We start from the raw sequence: 21,377 nt of genomic DNA, 5'->3' as shown, positions 1-21,377 counted from the left end.
TGTATTGGCTGTAAGTATACGAGTTTGAAGGATTGAAAATGTAAAGTCCCATTAACTTATCAAGAGCATATTAATTGGTTCAAAGGTGCCCTACCCCACACCACAGAAAACATGAGACTGAGTCTGCTCAGCAGAGAAGGAATGACCTGGCCGGTCTAAGCTTCATCACATACACCGCATCCAGATATTGCTGCTTTAGCAGCAGAAGGAACGTGCACACTCTATAGAGACTTAGTAAACATTTACAGAAATCTTACACAATATATAATGAGAACATTGACAGTTCTCTCTTTGAGGGCTGATCAGGCTGCACAACCACAATTTGATTTTACAGATATCACCCCTAAAACTCTGAACACCATTATGGGAACGATTACCACTAGCTGGGAGCAAATCCCTTTCTGGATAGTGCAGAAAACAGCTCAGCTTAAAGCAGTTTTCCCCATACAGGCCACAGGAAAAACACAGAATTCTAACAATTATCTTGTCAAGGGGAATGGCTCCACCAATTGAAGATGGTGTCACTTGGGGTACAATCTTTGCTGCCGTTTATACCAGAACTCACACTATCCCTTTAATAGCAGTTATACCAGATGTGCTAGAACAAATACAGAATGAGTATGGGGCAGAACCTGCCCTGGACTTGGGAATGAAACTAATGGGCAATTTTGCCCACGTTTCTGCTCTCATGCTAAGTAACTTAAAAGGGGAGGCAGCAGCAGTGGCTAGACGCCAACACCAGTGGGAATTCACTCTTGCACAGCAAGAGCGAGTATTGCCTAAGATTATCAAAGAAACATATGCTTCACTTAGAACAGATAATCTGGGAGCCAGACCAGGGAAACCAATAGCTAAAAGCAATTCTCAAAAGTATAGCTCTAAACAAGAATCCAATTCTTCTAAGAAGGAATGGGATAACAAACAAACAAAGAACAGTCACGGGGTGGGCCTCCTCAATAGGAACACACCGAGAGAAAATACAATTTGAGAAACCATGACAATATTAATTAACTTGGCATGTATCAGTATACTGATACATGTTCTTCTCATTCCATTCCGCATACATCTGAAAAATGTTCAGAGAGAGATGGATCGTCAGAACACAGTTTGGACGAGCGAGTCAACCCAAAAAGATAGACACATCACACTTCGGACTACATCATTAAACAGGAAAACAAACTATAGACTTCTAAACCTCAATTTAAAAAGAAGAAGGTAGAGGGGAACAAAATTAGAAATTCCCGGCTACTAAGGACTCTGCTTCTGAAAGGGAAATGGGCAGTGACAATGCTGGAACTCACAATAGCTCGCTGGAACCTGATTATCTGGCAGTAGTAGCGCTGAGTGAGCATATCACAGTGGAAACACCTGATACATGGGAAAGTGTCCCACATTGTTTATATGACATAAGGCTATGAATGGAGGGGTGATACCCAGGCAAGTGAAGGGTCTCTTTTGGGAGGACTGACATATGGTTACAATGTTCTTTTGGCTGAAAAGGCAAATTGATTTCATTGTGGAATGACTAAATGGGAAAAGATGTCATTTTACTAGCCTTCTCCGAACATTGTACCAGAATCAGTTAAAAATTCATACGTGCAGGAATGGGCATTAGCACTAGCTCCTGCACTTTACCACAATCATGTTGGGTGGGACGATGAGTCACAGCATCACGAAATCCCAATAATATTAATTCCTCAACCACAGAGACAATAACCAATAAAGTATGAAGCAAAGAAACAAGTCAGGGAGATCTTAGATCAACTTGAGTACGAGGGGGTTATAGAGAATTACACCTCACCTATGAATAATCCTTTGTTTCCTGTTTTGAAACATGATAATTCATATTCTCTAGTCTTAGATTACAGACATTTAAATGCTTCCACATGCACATTTGCAGTACAGAATGCACATAGTGCCGCACTAAAGAATAATATGGTGCAGGAGAAATATGAAACAACATCTGATATCTCAAATTGATTTGTTTACCTAAATATAGCTCCTGGAAGCAGATATGTGACCGCGTTCTCAGCTCTAAGGTCCCAGTGGCAATTTCGTCATTTACAACACAGGTATAATAGTTTTTCCATTTTAGGATTTTTAAATTTTGGCAGAATGTACATTTTGGATTAAGCGGAAAGGGTAAAAGATTTCTGCGACTTAATTAGACCTGTTTTATCATCATTTGACGGAGGAACATACAGATATATTATGTTATGTATAAGCTGACATGATTGCTTCTAAACATTTACATACGTGTGTCAACACAAGTAACCTGGTGATGCGCATAGCTGCTGGACCAACCGGGTACATGTATATTACTTTCAATGAAGGCGATACCTCATCTATAGCATACCAATCATATTTGTAAACAAAAGCTGAAATGCGTTTTGCACCCACTGAAAGAATTCTCACAGCAGTACAGACCAGACTGCTGTAATGAGAGAGAGAGCAGTGGCTCAGGGTAAGCGGATAATTGTCTTTACCCCGGTACCAACCTTAGAGGCTGTTACTAAAGTAAGCATTCCAAATGCTAAACTTTTACATCGAAGATGGATTCAAAGGGCTAACTCCCTCACTGCAACAGAAGTAGATTACAGATACGACTCTACATTACAAACACAATCATTCTTGTACTATGGACAAGAATATCCTCTGCTGAATAAAATTAGGCCTCTAGAGTGATATGAATGTTTAATTTATACCGATGGATCTGCCCGGCCAGCCGTAGGAATGAAACAGCAATATACTGTGGCATTGGCAATTATAAAAGGGCGCATGCATGACGGAAAGTTCTGTCCAGGGAAAACACACACTCAATCCCTAAGGGACTGTACAGCACAGCTGGCAAAACTAAAAGGCCTGATGCTGGCACTCTAAAATACAGATCGCAAATTCCCCACACTTATTGTGTCTGATTCGTTTTGCTGTGTCAGGCTTATAATGAATATCTTCACTATTGGGGCCGAAATGCATTTTGTGTTTCTAAGGGTTGCATAATAAAGTGCAAAATACTTTGGGAACAGGTGGCAAAGCTGATAGAAAGCTTACCAGGAACTCATGTTATCCACACATTGAGTCATCAGCATGCTGACACTCACATTGAAGGGAATTAAGCCACAAAGGCAACAGTATGCACTGCTGCCGTTGCTGCAATTACTTGGTAAAGTACAAGGATAGATGGAACAACGATGGTGGCAGTTAATGCCACATGCAATGGTTTAGCCCTGCCAAAAGGCTTTCCACTTAAGTACTCCTATAAGTGAGATGCACAGAACATTCCGTGTGCTCAGATTACAGGAGTTGGGGATACAGTATAAACCAAACATTGATCACAGATTAGTACTGATACTGGCTACACATAAGGGTATGGGTTCTGCTCATGCATTACTTAAGCACCGCAATTGGTGGCCAGGCCTATCAAAACAGACCAAGGACTTTGTCCTTAAATGCGACATCTACCAACAAATGAAACTCCACTGTAGCACATCCAGCACAGACACCTCTATTGATCTCAGACACGTTTTTGACTAGTGTTTATTTGGACCACTGCGGCCTCCTACAATTAGATGGGGATTACAAGTATATCTTGGTGGCAGTGGAATCATGCTCCAGATTCCTGTGGGTTTGGCCACAGCCCTTGGCTGACGCTCAAAATGTTATAAAGGATTTGCGAGTCTCTATCGGGACATGCGTAATTGGCACACTATTTTCCTACCTGGGTCCAGTGTTTAGCTCTCGGGCTTACAAAGAAACCAAGGGAAGTTTGGGTATGGCCTTGCAGTACACCTCCCCCTATCATCCTGAGGGAAATTCAGTAGTTGAGAGTAAAAAAACATGACTTAAAGCAATCTTTAACCGCAAGGATATTAAGCTACTGTGGCAGTTGGGGCAATCACCTATGTGGGGTCCAGAGAGCATATACCAACATGCAAAGAAAATCCCTAGGGGGTCGTACAGGCTATGAACTCCTGTTTGGTGTGAGAATGTGGGTACCAGACCTCAATAGTGTCAACATAGTGGTGGCTGAAACCTCATTTGACATCAATGAATGTTTGGCTTTTTTACGGGAACTCAATGGATTCTAAGCTTTACAAAGAAACATCCAAGTAAAATGCACCATTGGGTTCTTCCAGCAAGACCTACCTGGGTCCCAAAGACTCGGGCCCTGGTCAGAGAAGAAATAGCAGACAAAAATATATTTGGGCCATCTTACAGAGCCTGTACCTATTAATACAAGAAAACAGCAGCGGACCCTATAGTGCCGCACCTAAAATCCAGTTCCAAAATAAGTCCTACGCGTTTTACTCCCTACCAGGAAGTTTCTTCAGGGCACTGCAATCTTTTCTGGTAGCTTGTGTTCAAGTACTTCCCCTTTTCCAAGCTAGTTTCTTGGTCGGTCCTGTTCATTTGATTATTCTTGTGTCAGTCTTTTGTCAGTACAGTTTGTTTCTTCCCTTATATGTTTCCACGCTCCCAATGTTGGTAGTTGTTGCCCCCAAATCAGTTCAGGAAATCCAATTTCTTCCCTTCCCTGCTCGTATCTATGTGAGGTCATTGTGATACCGTATTTTTCGGCGTTGATGTTTTTACCGTAGCGGCATGGCTGGTTCCAAGCCTGTACCTATCCTGGCTATCGAAGGTACTCAAACTACTTCTTCCGCCTCTTTCCAGCTGCCAAGACAAAAAAGGTTGTCTCCATTGATCTGTTCAAATCACACTATCTGGCTGATTCTCAACCATAGGCCGCATGGGCTCTTGGGTTGCCACTGTACTCCCCTCACTACCGTACAGGAAGTTCAGTTGGAAACTTTAATAACAAATTAAGACTCCCCAAAGTAAAGCAGTAAGCCAAAATGAAATTATACCTCTCCCTGTTGAAACAACCTCAACTGTACAGTCAACGAGTAGAGAAATTTCAGTTTGATAACTCTATGTGAATATGCCACAAATTGAGGCATCTTCTGGGTCTACATAACCTGCTGAGCTGACAAAAATAGACCTGACAGCATCTGGCTACTTCGTGCATTATGACAACTTCTCATCTCAAGAGACCCAGAACTGCCAACACCGTCTCTCCCTTTCAAGCTGCGAGATTAAACTCTCCACCTTTGGCTGAAAAATACATACTTTGTTGTTCTTTGGATACATCTCAGGATTACAATTGTATTACTTTTTCTTGTCCTCTGGATCAGTTTGGTAAATGTTTTCTGACACTATCTCCCAGAATGCTTAGTAGACCAACTTGTGAACTTGGTTCTATAATCACATGCATCATCACACCGTGAACTGGGAGACACGTCCCTGGTGAACATTACGACAGTTCCAGTTCCTGAGGGAATAGTGTAGGACAGGGTATCGTATGATGCGTATGGCCCTACTGAACTTTTGCTAATTCTGTATTTAAGTTTTCTTTATATTATATCATCACCTCTAATACCTTTGCTGATGATTGGGACATTGACACTGTGCACAATGTATTTGCAGATCTAAAGCAATCAGCTGCATTTTCTAATAATGAATTATATGATGGTACATCTAATTTTTGGGACAAGTTCTGTTATCAACATTATGGTCAACATTTTCTACAAAAAATAGTATCCCACATTCTGTTCATGATTATACTCAATGGGAACACTGCCCAGGACTACCAAAAGGTAATTCAAAGACATTTACACAAAAATGTGCTTATTTTTCTGGTTTTGATACATCAGACCCATCCTCATATTATTATAGGCTTGTACCCACACCTGCAGAGAAAAATATGCTAACAAACACCTAGCTCATATACTGTGCTTCCTTTATTTCCCAACTGTCTATCTACGGTTTTGACATTTGGAAAGACTCAAAAGACTTAAAATCTATCAGGGGACAAAAGATTGGCAGGTTCAAGGAACTGAGTCCTTCTCTAGAGCATGTATCATACCACATCAAATACCTTTCCTGAACAAAACAGTACAACAAACCTCTTGTCTTGGTATAGCAAAATTAAAGGAATTGAATACATGGCGTATTCCCACATTCTCATGCTTGGAGAATTGGTAGCACTCAACGCACTACAGTGTGGATACTCTAGATACCATTATACGTAATGGTTCTTTCAATTCATCAGACCACCAGTTGGAAGGGATGGTTGGTTTGGCCAACAAACACAAATAGGTATCAATCTAGATTCATGGCTAACATCGAAGGTTTTGAGATCAATAGGCCTGATCAGCGGTATGTACAGATAGAACATTCGGGGTGGTGACATCTTATGATATTGAGAAGTTGTGCCTTGATTGGGTAAAAACCTCAATACTTTCCCAGGTGAAGCAACACTTGTCCCTTCTTTCTGATGACATGGATCTCAGGGTCTTTTTGTGAGGTCCCCGTAATCCACATGAAAAATGTTTTTTGTATAGAATATAGAATGAGCTGTGGAAGATTTCTCAACAGGAAGCTGCTGAGAGATTGCATAAGATCAACAGGGTTATTTTTAAAAAGGCTTAGGATGCAGTTAACAATGGTATGGCAGCATTGCAATCCATAATTTATGCATTGGGCAACATAGTATCTTCTGCAATTAACATCATACAGCAAGACATGCCAATTTTACAAAATGGGCAGTCACAGTTGCGGTCCATCATGATTTTGAGCTGGATTTACAAATGTTACGTTCTGGCCACGTGTCTTGAAGTTACGCGTTATATACATGGTACCAGTCTTTTTTCTGAATATGATGGGAAAGGCAGATTGTTATGGCATGCAGAGATGCAAAATGTACTGTGCTTCACATTGACAAATTTGACAAATTACCTTTCACCGTGGCTGAGACACCTTCCACTGATTGGGGAGATGCTGCGCCTGGTTTCTTTGCCATGCCAAGACTGCTGGGGGACTTATGAGTGGACTACAGGACCCAGGAGGCCCAGGGTCAGCCGCGCACCACCCAACCCCTCCCAAACAGCAGAGCGGGGGCTTTAAATGCTTCTTGCGTCTCCCGCTCCAGGGGAGATGCTGCGCCTGGTTTCTTTGCCGTGCCAAGACTGCTGGGTGACTTACGAGTGGACTACAGGACCCAGGAGGCCCAGGGGTCAGCTGCGCACCACCCGCCCCTCCCAACAGCAGAGCGGGGGCATTAAATACTTCTTGCGTCTCCCACTCCACGGGAGACGCTGCGCCTGGTTTCTTTGCCGTGTCAAGACTGCTGGGGGACTTACGAGTGGACTACAGGACCCAGGAGCCCAGGGGTCAGCCACGCACCACCCGTCCCTCCCAACAGCAACAGTGTTTTGTATTGCGCTGACTTTTGTGATTCTTCTTTTAAATCGAAATAAAGTTCAAATGAAGGTAAAAGCATTTTATCTTTGTAAAACAATCTTTCACAAACCCTTTTTTTATAGAGTATAGAGATGAAGGAGCGCCGGACAGGGTAGCCCCATTAGCTGCCATTATAAGAGTTCAAAATAGAGGTTGTGCCTATAGAACCCCAGGGACCTCCAGTATCCCATCATGTTCAGCGAGAGGTAGTTTCTTCAGTTCTTTTTTCTGACTCCTGTTGACAGGACCTAGGAGCACTGGTCTCTGCCTTTTAAAGGCTTTTCTCTTTATCACTGAATTTGATTGAATATGACTTTACTCTATGTTTTTCAGCTCTCCCTTGCATTGTGTGCAATTTCCGGACAGTAATTTGGGGACTTTTATCTTTAAGAATGCCGTCTTTATTTGATAAATGCCTTTCCAATGGGAGAAAGAAAGCCAAGACAGACCCCCATGATGTCTGTATTATTTGTTTTCCAGTAAGTAATCTTCCTGAAGATTGTCACCACTGCAGGGCGCTTTTCAGGTATTTGTGCCCTTCGACACAGAAGAACAGTGTATGCAGCAGATACAGTCTGCATGTGAGCCTTCATAATGAGAAGAGGGTCAGTCCTCTACCAGGGTTCTGCCTTCGACCTCTGGTGGATGTGGAAGATCCCAAAAGAGGTTTCTAGCAAAAAATCAACATCATTTCCCATCAAAGTTGAGGGCATCGACTTCAAGACCAGGTACAGCGCCAACCCGTTTACTGTCAAGGGCTGGATTGATGTTGAGAAATAGCAGAAGATCGACGTTGAGGCGGGGTAGGTCAATCACCCCCAGTCGACACATAGACACAGATTGACGTTGAGGAGCAAGTCGATGCCGAGACACACAGTATTATTGATGTCAAGAAGTGCTTCGATGTTGAGGAGGCGCTAATGATCAACGTTGAGGAGCAGATCGATGTCAAGATCTTACCGGCGGTTGACATTGACTGACATATCAATGTCCAGGAGAACAAGTCACCGGTGTCTGACTTTTCCAGGATGTGCTCTCCTACTACACCTATAGTCTTGCCACCCTCTCCTTCATCGCCGCCTCCACCTCTGCCTCCACCGACTCTACGTCCTCCACTGCCTACAATGCCAATTCCACCTGCGCTAACGGATCCACCTCATCCAAGATCAAGATTGCATTCAAGAAAGCACCATCTTTCTCACCACAGCTACCATAGTTTCTGACAATAATCATCAAGACAACCTCATCATCACCGTCCGTCAAATAGATCCAGATCATGCTCTTGATTACATCATTCCAGGTAGTCATCCTCCATGTCTACAGGACACTACTCGTCTATCCTTACAGACTCTCCACTTCCTAGAGTCGCCCCAGTAGACAATGTTACCACCTTTCATGACCTTTGAGTGTGGCTGCAGATTCCTCTCTACTAGCTTCTCACGAATATTGCTATGGTGTGGCACTCCGCAGAATTGCTTGGCTCCACCTCACATCTTTGAAACCTGAGTCACAACAGCGGATCATAAATTTGCCTTTTCCTGGTTCTATCCTATTTGGCAACCACACTGACGATCACATGGCTATGATGAAACTGAACTAGACACCCTCAAAGCAGTTGGCCGAGAGAGGCCCAAAGAAAAAAGAAAATCATTTAGGCCTTACCATAGGTGATACTATCCTCAGAGAGTTCCAAGTTGGGGCATATTATTGCCGGAGCTATATGGATCAGATAGCAGCCCTGTGGACCGCCTCCTTCCTCTGGCAAACTCAAAAAAAGGAGTGGGGGTCATGTGGCACCCTTCTGGAGCCAAACATAGCACTGGAGACCACCATCCCCAAGGCCGTCTCCTGCTATGTCACAGGGTGCCCACTCCGGAACATAGCTGTTTGCTGTGGCTTGGCAGGAGGTTTACTGCTCCCACCAAGCCAGAACACCTGCTCGGCTTCCAATTAGTGAGAGCATTAAAAATGCTCTTGCTAGCTGGAAGCAGAGCAGAAATGCTTTTAGAGAGAGCGAGACGCATGTTTAGCAGCTCCCTATGTCTAAAAGCAATGCCGGCTACCTCAGGATGTGGGGAGCCAGCAGGGACCGTGGGTGCCTTGGGGTTCTTCGCCAGATGTGAGTGGGTGCCCTGGGTGGGACGAATGCAAAAAGAACAATTGATGCACAGAATGCAGAACAATGTCATACATTCACCCTGTTACAGAGATCTGGGTCTAAATCCATTGTTTATTTTACTCACAAACCATTCCAGTTTGAACCCAGCCATATGCAAATCAGTCTGGACCCTGTGCCCAATGGGAAAAGTCCAGCCAAACTACCAGGCTAGGTACTCCCTGGACTGGAACCAAGCATTCTATGCAAATCAGTCTTTACCCTGTGCCCAATGGGAAAAGTCTAGCCCGAGCTGCCAGGCCAGCTTTTCCCTGGATTGGAGCCAAGCATCCTTGGACCACTTTCGGGGTTTCACCCCTCAGCAGCCAGAATAGCTTGCCTCCAGTGGCACCCAACAATAGAAACTGGGCACTGGGGGATGGGTTCCCATGGCCGGAATCGGTGTGGCACCCCTCCACCATTTGAGAAAGGTCAGGCCTGAAGGGATGGGTCCTCAAGGCTGAAATCGGCACGGGAAAGGGGCTGCACGGCTCCCTTCCCATATTACTTGTAGGCAGGGCCCTGGGGATGAGATCCCCAGGGCCTAAATTGCCTCCCTCCCCTTATAAAAGAAAAAAATGCCAGACAGTGCCACAACCTTTTACTACCATTCTGCAAACATGGCTCCTGGTGCACTACTAGTAGGCGGATGAAGTACCCATGACTACTGAGGGTCCTTAGGGGCCAACTACCCCTCCTGTTACCTCCAGTAATTCCCACACAGCAGAATTTCTGAGAGGTTGTAAGAGGCCACACGCCCTTTCTCCACAATTTTGCAAACAGGCCTTGTGGCGCACTACCCATAGGGAGATAAATTCCTCTTTGATGCTGAGGGACCTTGGGGGCCTAGAAGCTTTCCTTTTACCTCCAGTAATTCCCGTACAGTGGGATTCCTGAGACCTTATCGAAGCCTGTGCCCCTTTCTCCACCACTCAGCAAACGTAACTGCTAGTTAAAAAACACTTAGAAATTCACTTAAAAAAACCAAAGCTTACAGGGATATTATAGTTATTAAATCAAATTTTAAAAAACTTAGAAATTCACTTAAACAATAAATGTAGAGGTGCTTGTATAGCGCACGACTACCCGGAGGCATCTCGGCGCTTGTACGAATACCGCTGAGAAACCCTTCCTGGCTTTTCCTTGTGAAGTGTCCACTCCTGGGAACCACCAAGGTGAAGCCAGGCATCCTAGCGTTGTTGGGGAGATTAAGCAAGCTATTGCCCAGAGTTGCAGAGTGGGACCCATGATTAGAATAGGCTCCGAGGCGAGAATTATCAGGTCAGAGGAAATTGAGCCCAAGACCCGCAGAGGCGGGAAATGAACCCTGGTCCCAGGCCAGACTTCTGCATCAGGGTCTGCCGCTCTAACCATTGAGCCACACTTCTCCCTAAATGTTACAGGGACACTATAATTGGGCTCAGATTTCACTCATACAGAACAGGTGAAATTCAGCAGTTATTGATACCTGAGCTAGATATAACTTACGCCGCCAGCAATGCACTGCTTTTGACCTCACATATTACATCGCTTAAGACAATGTCGGTGACATCACTGATGACATCTCAAATGACATCACTGATGAGATCACTGATTTTATCATCCACGGAACTATTCACATACCCCACACAACCTCTCATACAAGCACTCACACACCTACTTAGTCATTCATATACCGATTCACAGGCCCATACCAGTACTCACACAGCCATTCACTCCTCCATAGAGGCACTCAAACATCGACTCACTCACTTGTGCAGCTACTCACACAACCATTCACCTAGCCTCACATTCACCCCTACATCTATTCACACACCAACTTATTTACCTACACTGTTACTCACACACTCATTCAATCACCCATATAGCCTCTCAACACTGCCACTCACTCACCCATACAAGCACTCACACACTCACTCACACACCCGGACAACCACTTACATACCCATTCATACATCCATACAAACACTCAAATATCTGCTCACTCACCCTCACAGATATTTACTCTGCATTCCAGCCACTCACACACCAAGTCACTTAACCAAACACCCCCTCAAACAGCCACTCATTCACTCATACAGCCACTTACACATCGAGTCACTCACTTATATAGCCATTCAGACACCTACCCTCTCACCCATATAGTCACTACACACCCACTTACCCACTCATAGATCCACTCACACTGCCACTCAATCGCCCATACACCCACTGATATACCCACTCACTCACCAATACAGCCATTCACACAGCATCTCACTCACCCACACAGCTACTCACACAACCACTTACACACCCATACAGCCACTTACACACTTAAAACAATCAAGGATTCATACAGTCACATTGCTACTCACATAACTTATGCAAAAAAGTAGTGTCACTCAGTAGTAGTGCACCTAGTATTGTTATATTCCTGGGTAAGGCCCATGTACCAAAACAACCTATTTCTTACATTGTCCTCACAAATAACATTTCAGCTGTGACATTTTGCATACACAACATTGCTGGATTTGTTTCTCAGAAACTACTTTGTGTACACATTTAGCTTTGCACAATATTATCAGGATGCCCCGAATATCATCTGCAAGGCCTTTGTGCACACTATGTACAAATGTCATCCTATCTTTAACCACAGAGTGGCAGGGCTATCTACATTTCCATAGCATTGCTAATCTATGCGTACATCGCAAGGCTGCTTTCTATTATAAAAATGAGCATCCCAATAGATTAGCAGAGGAGGCACTTCAGCTGACACTGTTGGACCTTGCATGCTGAGAATTCACCAAGCAACAGCCTGACACCTTGGGAGGGGTGACCAAGATGGGGTCCTTCATTCTATTCCATCAAGTACTGGAGTTGGATTGTCCCTTGGGGGATTCTTCGCTCCACACATGCACATACGCTAGGTACACTTAGAGTAGGGTTTGCATAATAGGAGCACGCTTGATTACTGTCCTGTTTTATATGCCTACTTATATACACTGCTTTAGTGCCATAGCGGATTCCTAGCTACTATTTATAATTTTGGTACTTGTTATCAATTTTATTTGCTTCTGTCTATTAATCATTGCAGCGCATGTATTCTATACCTGAATAACTATGGTTCAATAAACATATTGAAAATGTCCTATTGTGTATTTTTTGTACACTTCTCTGAGAATAAATAAGCACAAGTGATTGAGTGAAAGGTGATGTACTGTTTCCACGATTCCTGAGGAGTCAGAGTTGTCATGTTCAGCGGTTGCTAGAAACCATTTGCTTCTCGGTAGGGTAAGGGGGCTTATGGTGGCACTTTGAGCTATCTGGTCTATAGGTCAACATATCCTGCAGGGGACTCCGCAACCCGTCTTTACACCAAGCCCCTCGTTTATGCTGTCCAAACAATGCCCAGATCCCAAAGATTAGTAGGAACTACACGACATGGCACCCAACGTTGATTGGGTTCTTTTTCAACGTTCAAGCTAAGTATATTGGTAGTGCTCTCAGAGACCCCTAGTCACATTTGAATTGGAGATGTCCATAGTGGGAAGGGATATCTGCTTCAGGTGAGTAGGTATACCCAATGTATTGGCTGTAAGTATACAAGTTTGAAGGATTGAAAATGAAAAGTCCCATTAACTTATCAAGAGCATATTAATTGGTTCAAAGGTGCCCTACCCCACACCACAGAAAACATGAGACTGAGTCTGCTCAGCAGAGAAGGAATTAACTGGCCGGTCTAAGCTTCATCATATACACCACATCCAGATATTGCTGCTTTAGCAGCAGAAGGAACGTGCACACTCTATAGAGACTTAGTAAACATTTACAGAAATCTTACACAATATATAATGAGAACATTGACAGTTCTCTCTTTGAGGGCTGATCAGGCTGCACAACCACAATTTGATTTTACAGATATCACCCCTAAAACTCTGAACACCATTATGGGAACGATTACCACTAGCTGGGAGCAAATCCCTTTCTGGATAGTGCAGAAAACAGCTCAGCTTAAAGCAGTTTTCCCCATACAGGCCACAGGAAAAACACAGAATTCTAACAATTATCTTGTCAAGGGGAATGGCTCCACCAATTGAAGATCGTGTCACTTGGGGTACAATCTTTGCTGCCGTTCATACCAGAACTCACACTATCCCTTTAATAGCAGTTATACCAGATGTGCTAGAACAAATACAGAATGAGTATGGGGCAGAACCTGCCCTGGACTTGGGAATGAAACTAATGGGCAATTTTGCCCACGTTTCTGCTCTCATGCTAAGTAACTTAAAAGGGGAGGCAGCAGCAGTGGCTAGACGCCAACACCAGTGGGAATTCACTCTTGCACAGCAAGAGCGAGTATTGCTTAAGATTATCAAAGAAACATATGCTTCACTTAGAACAGATAATCTGGGAGCCAGACCAGGGAAACCAATAGCTAAAAGCAATTCTCAAAAGTATAGCTCTAAACAATAATCCAATTCTTCTAAGAAGGAATGGGATAACAAACAAACAAAGAACAGTCACAGGGTGGGCCTCCTCAATAGGAACACACCGAGAGAAAATACAATTTGAGAAACCATGACAATATTAATGAACTTGGCATGTATCAGTATACTGATACATGTTCTTCTCATTCCATTCCGGATACATCTGAAAAATGTTCAGAGAGAGATGGATCGTCAGAACACAGTTTGGACGAGCGAGTCAACCCAAAAAGATAGACACATCGCACTTCGGACTACATCATTAAACAGGAAAACAAACTATAGACTTCTAAACCTCAATTTAAAAAGAAGAAGGTAGTGGGCATCAAAATTAGAAATTCCCCGGCTACTAAAGACTCTGCTTCTGAAAGGGGAATGGGCAGTGACAATGCTGGAACTCACAATAGCTTGCTGGAACCTGATTATCTGGCAGTAGTAGCGCTGAGGGAGCATATCACAGTGGAAACACCTGATACATGGGAAAGTGTCCCTCATTGTTTATATGACATAAGGCTATGAATGGAGGGGTGATACCCAGGCAAGTGAAGGGTCTCTTTTGGGAGGATTGACATATGGTTACAATATTCTTTTGGCTGAAAAGGCAAATTGATTTCATTGTGGAATGACTAAATGGGAAAAGATGTCATTTTACTAGCCTTCTCCGAACATTGTACCAGAATCAGTAAAAAATTCATACGTGCAGGAATGGGCATTAGCACTAGCTCCTGCACTTTACCACAATCATGTTGGGTGGGACGATGAGTCACAGCATCACGAAATCCCAATAATATTAATTCCTCAACCACAGAGACAATAACCAATAAAGTATGAAGCAAAGAAACAAGTCAGGGAGATCTTAGATCAACTTGAGTACGAGGGGGTTATAGAGAATTACACCTCACCTATGAATAATCCTTTGTTTCCTGTTTTGAAACATGATAATTCATATTCTCTAGTCTTAGATTACAGACATTTAAATGCTTCCATGTGCACATTTGCAGTACAGAATGCACATAGTGCCGCACTAAAGAATAATATGGTGCAGGAGAAATATGAAACAACATCTGATATCTCAAATTGATTTGTTTACCTAAATATAGCTCCTGGAAGCAGATATGTGACCGCGTTCTCAGCTCTAAGGTCCCAGTGGCAATTTTGTCATTTACAACACAGGTATAATAGTTTTTCCATTTTAGGATTTTTAAATTTTGGCAGAATGTACATTTTGGATTAAGCAGAAAGGGTAAAAGATTTCTGCGACTTAATTAGACCTGTTTTATCATCATTTGACGGAGGAACATACAGATATACTATGTTATGTATAAGCTGACATGATTGCTTCTAAACATTTACATACGTGTGTCAACACAAGTAACCTGGTGATGCGCATAGCTGCTGGACCAACCGGGTACATGTATATTACTTTCAATGAAGGCGATACCTTATCTATAGCATACCAATCATATTTGTAAACAAAAGCTGAAATGCGTTTTGCACCCACTGAAAGAATTCTCACAGCAGTACAGACCAGACTGCTGTAATGAGAGAGAGAGCAGTGGCTCAGGGTAAGCGGATAATTGTCTTTACCCCGGTACCAACCTTAGAGGCTGTTACTAGAGTAAGCATTCCAAATGCTAAACTTTTACATCGAAGATGGATTCAAAGGACTAACTCCCTCACTGCAACAGAAGTAGATTACAGATACGACTCTACATTACAAACACAATCATTCTTGTACTAAGGACAAGAATATCCTCTGCTGAATAAAATTAGGCCTCTAGAGTGATATGAATGTTTAATTTATACCGATGGATCTGCCCGGCCGGCCGTAGGAATGAAACAGCAATGTACTGTGGCATTGGCCATTTTAAAAGGGCGCATGCATGACGGAAAGTTCTGTCCAGGGAAAACAATCAATCAATGACACTTATAAAGCGCGCTACATACCCGTAGGGTCTCAAGGCGCTGGGGGGGGGGGGGGGGGGGGTGCCGCTACTGCTCGAACAGCCAGGTCTTCAGCTTCTTCCTGAAGGAGAGGTGGTCTTGGGTCAGGCGCAGGTCGGGAGGGAGGGAGTTCCAGGTCTTGGCGGTCAGGTAGGAGAAGGACCTTCCTCCTGTAGTCGCTCTTCGGATGCGGGGGACGGCGGCGAGGGCGTGGTTGGCTGATCGGAGGTGGCGTTTGGGAGCGTAGAAGTTGACTCGGCTGTTGAGGTAGCTCGGGCCTTGGTCGTGTAGGGCTTTGTGTGCGTGGGTGAGGAGGCGGAAGGTGATTCTTTTGTTGACGGGGAGCCAGTGAAGGTCTCTCAGATGTCCGGAGATGTGGCTGGTTCGTGGGATGTCGAGGATGAGTCTGGCTGAGGCGTTCTGGATCCGCTGGAGTCTCTTCTGGAGCTTGGCGGTGGTACCGGCGTAGAGGGCGTTGCCGTAGTCCAGTCGGCTGGTGACGAGGGCCTGGGTGACGGTCTTCCTGGTCTCGGTGGGGATCCACCAGAAGATCTTTCGTAGCATGCGTAGGATGTTGAAGCACGCCGAGGAGACGTTGTTGACTTGCCTGGTCAAGGAGAGGGAGGAGTCCAGGATGAAGCCCAGGTTGCGTGCGTGGTCTGTCGGTTTGGGTGCGGTGCCCAGGGCGGGAGGCCACCAGGAGTCGTCCCAGGCGGAGGGTGAGGGGCCCAGGATGAGGACCTCCGTCTTGTCCGAGTTCAGTTTCAGGCGGCTGGTCGTCATCCACTCGGCTACCTCTTTCATCCCTTTGTGCAGGTTGGCTCTGGCGGCGGTGGGGTCGTTGGTCAGGGAGAGGATCAGCTGGGTGTCGTCGGCGTAGGAGATTATGCTGAGGTTGTGTTTGCGTACGATGGCCGCGAGGGGGCTCATGTAGACGTTGAAGAGGGTAGGGCTCAGAGATGATCCTTGAGGGACGCCGCAGATGATTTCGGAGGCCTCTGACTTGTACGGTGGTAGGCGGACTCTCTGTGTTCTTCCGTCGAGGAAGGAGATGATCCATTCCAGCGCCTTGTCCTGGATTCCGATGTTGCCGAGGCGCCGTACTAGGGTGCGGTGGCATACCGTGTCGAATGCCGCGGAGAGGTCCAGGAGGATGAGGGCCGCTGTTTCTCCATTGTCCATCAGGGCTCGGATGTCATCGGTGGCGCCGATGAGGGCGGTCTCAGTGCTGTGGTTGGCTCGGAAGCCAGACTGTGAGGGGTCGAGGGATCCGTTCGTCTCGAGGAAGGCGGCCATCTGCTTGTTGACGGTCTTCTCGATGACTTTGGCTGGAAACGGGAGGAGCGAGATGGGGCGGTAGTTCTTGAGGTCGGTGGGGTCCGCTGTTGGTTTCTTGAGTAGAGCGCTGAGTTCGGCGTGTTTCCAGCTCTCAGGGAAGGTGGCGGTGTCGAAGGATGTGTTGATGATGTCTTGCAGGTGGGGTGCGATGACAGCGTCGGCCTTGTTGAAGATGTGGTGAGGGCAGGGGTCGGTCGGTGATCCGGAGTGGATGGAGTTCATCGTGCGGACGGTGTCTTCGATGCTGATCGGGGTCCAGGCGTGGAGGGTGGTGGTGGGGGGTGGTTGTTCAGTCATGGTGTGCGTTGGTTGGTTGTAGAAGCTGTTGTGTATGTCCGCGATCTTGTTGTGGAAGTATGAAGGGAGGGAGTTGCAGAGGTCTTGCGATGGGGTGATGTCGTTGTTTCCTGCGCTGGGGTTGGAAAGCTCTTTCACGATGTTGAAGAGTTCCTTGCAGTTGTGTGCGTTGTTGTCCAACCGGTCCTTGAATGCTGTTTTCTTGGCGGCGCGGATCAGCTGGTGGTGTTTCCGGGTGGCAAGTTTGAAGGAGGTCCTGTTGTCCGGTGTCGGTTCCTTTCTCCAGACTCTCTCGAGGGCACGGCAGTTCTTCTTGGAGCTCTTGAGTTCGTCGGTGAACCATGGAGCCTTCTTGCTGCCGGGTCTGCTAGGCGGGGTCCTCAGTGGGGCGAGTTCGTCCGTGCAGTTGCTGATCCACTTCGTGAAGTTGTCGGCGGCCTGGCTGGGGTTCGCTGAGCTGGCAGGAGGGTGCTGGCTCAGGGAGGTGGCGAGCTGGTCTGCTGTGATCTTGTTCCAGCTTCTGCGGGCGGCCTGTTGCTGGTGTTGGTGGGTCGTCGTTCTCTTGAAGGTGAAGTGGACGCAGCTGTGGTCCGTCCATTGAAGCTCTGTGGCGTGGCTGAAGTCGATGTCTGTGCTGGAAGAGAAGACTGCGTCGAGTGTGTGTCCGGCGATGTGGGTGGGGGTGGACACCAGTTGCTTGAGTCCCAGGTTGGCGAGGTTGTCGAGCAGGGTGCTGGTGTTGCGGTCGTTGTTGTTCTCTAGATGGAAGTTGAGGTCTCCCAGGAGGATGTAGTCAGCGGAGGGGAGGGCATGCGGGCTGACGAAGTCGGCGATGTCCTCGCTGAATTGTGTGCGTGGTCCAGGGGGTCGGTAGAAAACACACACTCAATCCCTAAGGGACTGTACAGCACAGCTGGCAAAACTAAAAGGCCTGATGCAGGCACTCTAAAATACAGATCGCAAATTCCCCACACTTATTGTGTCTGATTCGTTTTGCTGTGTCAGGCTTATAATGAATATCTTCACTATTGGGGCCGAAATGCATTTTGTTTTTTTAAGGGTTGCATAATAAAGTGCAAAATACTTTGGGAACAGGTGGCAAAGCTGATGAAAGCTTACCAGGAACTCATGTTATCCACACATTGAGTCATCAGCATGCTGACACTCACATTGAAGGGAATTAAGCCACAAAGGCAACAGTATGCACTGCTGCCGTTGCTGCAATTACTTGGTAAAGTACAAGGATAGATGGAACAACGATGGTGGCAGTTAATGCCACATGCAATGGTTTAGCCCTGCCAAAAGGCTTTCCACTTAAGTACTCCTATAAGTGAGATGCACAGAACATTCTGTGTGCTCAGATTACAGGAGTTGGGGATACCGTATAAACCAAACATTGATCACAGATTAGTACTGATACTGGCTACAACATAAGGGTATGGGTTCTGCTCATGCATTACTTAAGCACCGCAATTGGTGGCCAGGCCTATCAAAACAGACCAAGGACTTTGTCCTTAATCAATCAATCAGTGACATTTGTAAAGCGCGCTACATACCCGTAGGGTCTCAAGGCGCTGGGGGGGGGGGGGGGTGCCGCTACTGCTCGAACAGCCAGGTCTTCAGCTTCTTCCTGAAGGAGAGGTGGTCTTGGGTCAGGCGCAGGTCGGACGGGAGGGAGTTCCAGGTCTTGGCGGCCAGGTAGGAGAAGGACCGTCCTCCTGTAGTCGCTCTTCGGATGCGGGGGACGGTGGCGAGGGCGTGGTTGGCTGATCGGAGGTGGCGTTTGGGAGCGTAGAAGTTGACTCGGCTGTTGAGGTAGCTCGGGCCTTGGTCGTGTAGGGCTTTGTGTGCGTGGGTGAGGAGGCGGAAGGTTATTCTCTTGTTGATGGGGAGCCAGTGAAGGTCTCTCAGATGTCCGGAGATGTGGCTGGATCGTGGGATGTCGAGGATGAGTCTGGCTGAGGCATTTTGGATCCGCTGGAGTCTCTTCTGGAGCTTGGCGGTGGTCCCGGCGTAGAGGGCGTTGCCGTAGTCCAGTCGGCTGGTGACGAGGGCCTGGGTGACGGTCTTCCTGGTCTCTGTGGGGATCCACCAGAAGATCTTCCGTAGCATGCGTAGGATGTTGAAGCACGCCGAGGAGACGCTGCTGACTTGCCTGGTCATGGAGAGGGAGGAGTCCAGGATGAAGCCCAGGTTTCGTGCATGGTCTGTCGGTTTGGGTGCGGTGCCCAGGGCGGGAGGCCACCAGGAGTCGTCCCAGGCGGAGGGAGAGGAGCCCAGGATGAGGACCTCCGTCTTGTCCGAGTTCAGTTTCAGGCGGCTGGTCGTCATCCACTCGGCTACCTCTTTCATCCCTTCGTGTAGGTTGGCTCTGGCGGCGGCGGGGTTGTTGGTCAGGGAGAGGATCAGCTGGGTGTCGTCGGCGTAGGAGATGATGCTGAGGTGGTGTTTGCGTACGATGGCCGCGAGGGGGCTCATGTAGACGTTGAAGAGGGTGGGGCTCAGGGATGATCCTTGGGGGACGCCGCAGATGACTTCGGAGGCCTCTGACTTGTACGGTGGTAGGCGGACTCGCTGTGTTCTTCCGTCGAGGAAGGAGATGATCCATTCCAGCGCCTTGTCCTGGATTCCGATGTTGCCGAGGCGCCGTACTAGGGTGCGGTGGCATACCGTGTCGAATGCCGCGGAGAGGTCTAGGAGGATGAGGGCCGCTGTTTCTCCATTGTCCATCAGGGCTCGGATGTCATCGGTGGCGGCGATGAGGGCGGTCTCGGTGCTGTGTTTGGCTCGGAAGCCGGACTGTGAGGGGTCGAGGGATCCGTTCGTCTCGAGGAAGGCGGCCATCTGCTTGTTGACGGTCTTCTCGATGACTTTGGCTGGAAACGGGAGAAGCGAGATGGGGCGGTAATTCTTGAGGTCGGTGGGGTCCGCTGTTGGTTTCTTGAGTAGAGCGCTGAGTTCGGCGTGTTTCCAGCTCTCGGGGAAGATGGCGGTGTCGAAGGATGTGTTGATGATGTCTCGCAGGTGGGGTGCGATGACAGCGTCGGCTTTGTTGAAGATGTGGTGGGGGCAGGGGTCGGTTGGTGATCCGGAGTGGATTGAGTTCATCGTGCGGATGGTGTCTTCTGTGCTGATCGGGGTCCAGGCGTGGAGGGTGGTGGTGGGCGGGGGTGGCTGGTCGGTCGTGGTGTGCGTTGGTTGGTTGTTGAAACCGCTGTGTATGTCTGTGATCTTGTTGTGGAAGTAGGAGGCGAGGGAGTTGCAGAGGTCTTGCGATGGGGTGATGTCGTTGTTTTCTGCGTTGGGGTTGGAAAGCTCTTTCACGATGTTGAAGAGTTCCTTGCTGTTGTGTGCGTTGTTGTCCAACCGGTCCTTGAATGCTGTTCTCTTGGCGGCGCGGATCAGCTGGTGGTGTTTCCGGGTGGCAAGTTTGTGGGAGGTCCTGTTGTCCGGTGTCGGATCCCTTTTCCAGACTTTCTCGAGGGCTCGGCAGTTCTTCTTGGAGCTCTTGAGTTCGTCGGTGAACCATGGGGCCTTCTTGCTGCCGGGTCGGCTAGGTGGGGTCCTCAGCGGGGCGAGTTCGTCCGCGCAGTTGCTGATCCACTTCGTGAGGTTGTCGGCGGCCTGGCTGGGGTTCGCTGAGCTGGCAGGAGGGTGTTGGCTCAGGGAGGTGGCGAGCTGGTCTGCTGTGATCTTGTTCCAGCTTCTGCGGGCGGTGGGTTGCTGGTGGTGGTGGGTCGTTGTTCTCTTGAAGGTGAAGTGGACGCAGCTGTGGTCCGTCCATTGAAGCTCTGTGGCGTGGCTGAAGTCGATGTCTGTGCTGGATGAGAAGACGGCGTCGAGTGTGTGTCCGGCGAGGTGGGTGGGGGTGGACA

This window comes from Lissotriton vulgaris, chromosome 6, assembly GCF_964263255.1.
Source record: "Lissotriton vulgaris chromosome 6, aLisVul1.2, whole genome shotgun sequence".
In the NCBI taxonomy this organism is placed as follows: domain Eukaryota; kingdom Metazoa; phylum Chordata; class Amphibia; order Caudata; family Salamandridae; genus Lissotriton; species Lissotriton vulgaris.
The sequence above is the reverse complement of the archived record's forward strand: the minus strand, read 5'-3'. Positions refer to the sequence as shown.